The 6,874-nt window shown below is 43.7% G+C and overlaps 1 protein-coding gene across 1 annotated transcript in view; it reads right to left on the reverse strand.

Moving 5' to 3' along the window:
- The window catches only part of Brf1 (BRF1, RNA polymerase III transcription initiation factor 90 kDa subunit), a gene marked incomplete at its 5' end in the record, with an annotated part of 75,383 nt that overhangs the window by 53,854 nt on the left and 14,655 nt on the right, over positions 1-6,874 (reverse strand).

Below are 6,874 nucleotides of genomic sequence, written 5' to 3' on the forward strand. Positions count from 1 at the left end.
CTCCCTCCCTCTCTCCCTCCCTCCCTCCCTCCCTCTCTCTCTCACACACACACACACACACACACACACACACACTACACAGAAGTACTGCCTCATGGGCAGGAAAAGCAGCAAGCTTCCTTCACAGGTGAAAATGCACAGCGAAGAGCCCAAACACCAGTGGCCAACGGTCCTGCAAGGATGGCTGCTAATTCCAGCATCCTGCACAGGCCTCATGTCCACAGCTGCCTGTAGTGTGCGTGGGTAAAGGTCAGATGTCAAGAATTGCTACCACTTGTAGTGTTACCCTGGTCCCCAAACCCCTTCCTACACCACCCCAGGTAGCCTGCATTTCACCCACAGAAAGTTAACACTGGCTTCCTGACTTCTCTGACAAGAACCCCCAGTGCTCTCAGCGAAACCTCATCAGCAATGACCACTGGCCCAAGACAGAGGCACCCATACCCATGGTGGCTGCAGCATGAGCATGTGGCCTCACACTCTCCTGAGGGACCCAGCAGTCACCTTGGCCACAAAGAGCTACCCTGTTGTAGCCCTGTCTCCAAGAGCACTACCTCAGAGGCCTCCAGTCAGGCTGAATGGACATAGGGCCAGTCACCACCCCACAGCCCAGGCCTGGGCAGAAACAAGAGCCTAATCAGCCAAGCAAAAAGACAGAAGCTCTTTCCCATGAGTAATGCTGGGGACCACAAATTATAAATTGAGGATAAGGTCTGTTTGAGGCTGCCCTAGCCTTGTGGGCTGATTTTAATGCAGAAACTCCTGCTTTCTCTGGGCCACAGCTAAAGCCTTAAAGGGCCAGGGTGCTCACAGGACAGGATGAAATCTGAGGACAATATGGGGAGGGCAAGTACTCAGGTAGGGGGAAGGATCTTAACTTTTTTTTTTGTTAAACTTGTTCCTGTTTCCACTACTTCCTCACTGTTCTAGGAAAGTACTCCCATACACACTGGCAAAATAAAAGTGGGCCAGCTGAAGAGGTCCTTATCTTTGCCCATCCTGAGGCACTGACCTCCCAGCCCCTCTTATGCATTCCTAATACGGCCTCTGTTTTGATTTCATCCTTTGCCATACCCCTTCCACAGGCAGTTGAGGATATTAGCCAGGTTCCCAGCAAAGTACTGCATGTACACAGCACACTGGGCCCCCGAGGATCAGAGGTCAACAAAGGAAGCTGACAGAGACTCACTGGAGCTGGAGCTTTAGACCTGCAAGCTCTCTGGTGTTGTCTGGAAAGTCCCACAACAGAAGGTGGAGAGAGGTGCTCCCAGCCGGCTTCCTCCACAGGCTGCCTCCTGACATGCAGCAGACAGTGCACAGTCTGTGCCCCAGAACTCCTATGACAGACTCAGGGAGCAGAGGCCCCAGGAGGATGTATAAAAGTGATGTGTCTTGGCCCAGGGGGGTTTACACCAAACATGAAGGTGACTTCAAGATTCACAAAAATCAATCAATGGAATTTACCATATTAACAAAATAAATAGAAAAAGTAAAACAATCACTTCAGTAAATACAAAGGTACATATGAAAAGTAGGGCATAACACCACACAACTGCAATCCCAGTACCTGTGAAGGCAAGAGGACTGTTGTGTGTATGGGGCCAGTCTGGGCTACGTAATGAGTTCAAGACCAGCTTGAACTACATAGCAAGACCCTGTCTCAAATTAAAAAGAAAGACAGAAAGAAAGGAAGAAAGAAAGATGCATCTGACAACATGCTTAACAACATCTGTCCCCATGGCAAAATAAACTTTTTTTCAGAGAAAACATCTTTTATTTTTAGTTAGAGGTATATGAATTTTTTTGACCTTTTGTTTTTTTTTAATTTTAAAAATAAAAGAAGGAAAACATTAACAAACAGACAACCATTTACAAAATAGCAAAAGAACAATACAAACAATACAGAGTTACAAACAGATATTAAACAATTTCATCATGAGGTCAGGAATGATGCTAGGAGAGTAGCAAAGAGCAGTAAAAAAGGTAACAAGCACTGAAAATAAACATAAAGACAGAAAGAAGAAGTAATAATATTTATTCACAGACCAAATGACTGTTAACCTAGAGGAACTCAACAAATAATTATATCTCATAGGTTAACATCTCAATTCTCCACAACGGGATCTACAGACTCAACACCCAATGACAAGCTGGGCAGGTTTTCTTTTGGAAAATCAACAGCTGGTTCTACAATTCAATTTACGTTGACATGCAAAGGAACCAGAGTAGTAAAGACAATGCCAAAAAACAGAGGAAGAGTGGGAAATATGAACTGCCAGATTTCAAAAGAGCTGTGAAAGGGCACAATTAAGTAATCCAGACGAGGTGGCATACACCTGAGGAGAGACAGACCCACTTTGGCCAAGGCCATGTAGTGGGAGGATGGTCTTCCTGATAAATGACCTAGGAAGCTGGATATCCACACTGAGGAAAACAAACTTCAGGGCTGGGGATTTAGCTTACGGCACAGCGCCTGCCTGGCAAGCGCAAGGTCATGAGTTCAGTTCCCAGTACAGGAAAAAAAAAAAGAAAAAAACAAAAAACAAAAAAAAAGAAAACAAACTTCAACTCTGCCTTACACCACACATAAAGAACTGACTTCAGCTCAGCATGGTGGTGCATGTCTGAAATGCCAGTGCTCAGGAAGCTAAGGCAGGAAGATCATGATGAGTTTGAGGACAGCCTGGGGAGTTCAAAGCCACCCAGGCCTAAAAGACCTAAATGTGAAATTTAAAACAAAATTTTCTCCAGATTAAAATCTAGGAGGGTAGCTTCAGACCCTGAATAAGAATGTCTCAAGTCACAAAACACTATAAAAAAAACCTGGCAGATTAGGACTTCATTAAAATTAAATCTCTTGCTGGGTGTGGTGGTGCACACCTGTAATCCTAGCACTCAGGTTGAGGCACGAGGATCACCGAGAGTTCGAGGCCAGCCTGGGCTACATAGTGAGTTCAAGACCAACCTGTACTACATAATGAGAACTTGACTCAAAAAAAAAAAAAAAATTTAAGAAATCTCTGTCCATTAAAAGACAACAGTTGGCTACTGAATTTTAATTGGCTTGAGAAGAACTAGTAATAAAATGTAAAGGTGATAACGGTTAAAAAAAAAAAAAAAAAAGAGACAACAGTAAGAAGCCATGAGTGGTGGTGCAAACCTGTAATCTCAGCATTTGGCAGGCTGAGGCAAGAGGAATGCCACAAGTTCAGGGTCAATCTGGACTGTTTAGTAAGTTCAAGGCCAGCCTGAACTAAATAGCAAGATCCTATCTCAAACAAACAGCTGAGTGTGGTGGCATACACCTATAATCCCAGTATTTGGGAGGAAGGTTACCCTGAGTTCAAAGCCAACCGCCTGCAATGCACTGGATTCCTGTTGCTCCATGTCCTCTCTAGCACTTCAGCTGTCATTTTGCTGGATTTTGGCCATTCTAGGATGTACCTGAAGTGCATCAGGTTTTTTATTGCTATTTAGTGAGTTCAATGGGTTTTATTGCTACACAGTGAGTTCAATGCCACCCTGAACTACAAAGTGAGACCTTGTTTCAAAAGATCCAAAATAAATTTAAAAAAAAAACAGGGGCTGGGGATTTAGCTCAGCAGCACAGCACCTGCCTGGCAAGTGCAAGGTCATGAGTTCGATTCCCAGTACTGGGAAAAAAGAACAAAAAAATAAAAAAATAAAAAAAAAAAAACAAAAAAGGACAATAGTAAGTGAAAACAAAGATACAGACTTGTACAAAATAAGTACATCCAAAACAGGACCTGTGCCAGGTGTGATGGCGCACAACTGTAATCCCAGCATTCAGGAGTCTGAGGCCAGCCTGGGCTATATACCATCTTTTCCCAAAAATAAGACCAGATCTTACACTAATTTTTGCTCTAAAAAGATGCAATAGGGCTTACTTTCAGGAGATGTCTTATTTTTTCATGTACAACAATCTGTATCTAGTGAGGTACAAAAAAATCTACGTATTCAAGTATAGAAATCCACATTCATCCAAATACAGTCATGTCATCTTCTGCTGGAACATCATTGTAAGTCCAAACCTTGAACTCCAGCCTGAATTTCTTTCAACTCCATTTCCTGTAGAACCACTGGCCTCAATCTCTCATGTCTAGCAACACAGCTCTCCTTAAGTGAGTGCTGCTTGTCCATGTAGTCTGCTCATAGTACACTGGCAACGCAGCTGTCAGTGATTTTGTCCCATGGATTCTTCACCCAACCTCATGACCTCTTGCAAGCCGGCTTCACTAAGTTTTCATTAAATCAAGTGTTAATTGAAGGCTTCCAGGACAGGGGTGGCAACAAAAATGATGACAGCTAAGAAAGATAGTCTATACAAAAGCAACAAAAAATTAAAGATACCAAAATTTAGAAAACTTTTCTTTATTTCTCAAGAGTATATGAAGTATGTCTGTTACAACACAAGACATATTAAATTATGATGATTCATATTAGACACAGGCACACACAAATCCTAGGCTTGAGCTCCAATACCAAAAAAAAAAAAAAAAAAAAAGGAAGAGGAAAAAAAACTGATCCATCTTAAGACAATGGAATATTATTCTACACTAAAAGGAAATAGAAATAGGATATTAAACTATGGAGAAATGTAGCACAAATTTGAATGCATAGCCCCAGCTAGAAGGAGTCAGTCTGAAAAGGCCACATACTGTGAGACACCAGCCTCTGGGACACTCTGGGAGACTGTGTAGAGCTGTGGCTGCAGGGGTCGGGCGGGAGGAGGGATGAACAGACCAAACACAAAACTGTAGACAGTGAAAAGACTCCATGTGACACCACAGTGGTGGACACTTGCTCACATCCACAGCATACATGACAGAGAGTGACTCTGACGTACACAGGGGGCTTGAACAGTGCTGTCAGTATGGGATCATTCATGGTGACAGGTGCCCTACTGTGGAGGGCAGCTGTGGGGTGTGGATGGGATGCAGGGGCTGTACTGTGATGGAAATTTTAAAAATTTAAAAATCAACTAGTAGTCTCACACCACATTAGGACAAAATAAGATCGTGCAGCCCACCACCTAGCTTGTCTGTTGGATTCAGTCAGCCTTGACTGACTACACCCAGCTACAGACCACAGATAACCTGACCCAGCTCAGTTTGACTGCACCTAGCTGCACAGCCTGTACTTTCCAGCCCCCAAACATACCCTGTTTGCTCATTTGTTTCAAGGACTTTCTACTCATCAATGAAGACTGATGCTACCCAATAAAAATTCACCACGCTTTTAAGCTTTTGTATCTCCTGCTTGCAAAACCTGTATAAACTAAGCCCAAAGCGGGCTCTAGGCTGATGCTTTGGGAGCAGTCCCCCATCAGCCTGCAGCTTAATCAAGTTGGTTGCCTTCCAACTCCTTTGTGCACAGCATTTTCCACTCAGTTCAGTACCGGGTTTCGTAACACTACCTCAGTTCAGCTGTGAGCCTAAAACTGCTCTAACAAGCATCCCAGCAAGCAGACAAATCAAACAGGTAGAAAGGCAAAAATGTCTCTCCCAGACCCCTTCTCCATCCAACACAGCTTATGTGCTCTATAGATCCAAATAGGAGTCCTGAGAGTACACATGTGGAAGGTAGGCAAGTCAGAAACACAGCCCTCACAGACAGTGGGAATGGCAGTTCATTTCTTTCCATCTTTATGGTCTCACTATGTAGTATAGGCTGTCCTTGAACTCACTTATGTAGCCTAGGCTGGTCTCGAACTCACAGCAATCCTCTCAAGTGCTGGGATTACAGGCGTGCACCACAATGCCTAGCAATCTTTGTGGTTTTTTTTCAGAAAGGCAATCACACGCTCTGAAGACAAATTTATAGATTTTAACCAAACCCATCAAGCTGGGTTGGGAGCAGGACACAACTGCAAAGCTGGTATTCCAAAGTAAGGTGCACTCAGGGCTGGGAATGTAGCTCAGCAGCACAGGACTTGCCTAGCAAGGGCAAGGCCCTGAGTTCGATTCCTGGTACCAAAAAAAGAATAAATGTCAATAAATGCAAAACTCAAAAGTAAGGTGCACTTGAGCACAGACTATAACGTAGAACTTAGAATCTGGCTAGACATTGGGGCACATGCTATAGTCCCAGCTACTCAGGAGGTGAGGCAAAGGGATCAAAAATTCAAGCAGAGCCTGGGCAACTTTGCAAGGGAGCAAGGGAGGATATAGCTTAGTGGTAGAGCACTTGCCCAGCAAGTCCCTGGGTTCAATCTTCTGTACTGCAAAGAACAAACATAAAACAAGAACAAACAACAGAATTTGGAGATGATGATTCACCAGAAGAGCAACTGGAGGGTGCCAACCCGGAAAGTAGAATCTGTTCCACAAATGATCTTGGGTACCCTGGGTATCTATGCAAAGAATGGCCCTTTGCTTATGCCACATGCTCATATTAACCGAAGGACCAGAACCTACACATGAGGGCTGACACCATGACACCACACGTACGAGCACTCATCTCTGTGATGTGGACCCAATCAGGTAATGTTCCCTACTTATGACACTAAAAGTATAGGCAACAAAAGGAGAAACTGGACATTACAAAATGAAAAACCTGGTGCTTCAAAAAACCTCATCAAGAACTGAAAACATAGCCCATGAAATGGAAGAAAATTTTCTGCAAATCAGGTATTGGATAAAGACTTGTATCTACCCATGTGTGGTGGCACACACCTGTAATTCCAGCACTCAGAAGGTTGAGGTAAGAGGATCTCCTTGAGTTCAATCCAGCCTGAACTGCATAGTAAGAATCTCTCAAAAAAAAAAAAAAAAAAAATCAGGCCCCTCTAAAAAAACTTAAAATAGGGGCTGGGGATTTAGCTCAGTGGCACAGCGCCTGCCTGGCAAGCGCA

The sequence above is a fragment of the Chinchilla lanigera genome, unplaced genomic scaffold (genome assembly GCF_000276665.1).
Source record: "Chinchilla lanigera isolate Chin_1 unplaced genomic scaffold, ChiLan1.0 scaffold00137, whole genome shotgun sequence".
Taxonomy (NCBI): domain Eukaryota; kingdom Metazoa; phylum Chordata; class Mammalia; order Rodentia; family Chinchillidae; genus Chinchilla; species Chinchilla lanigera.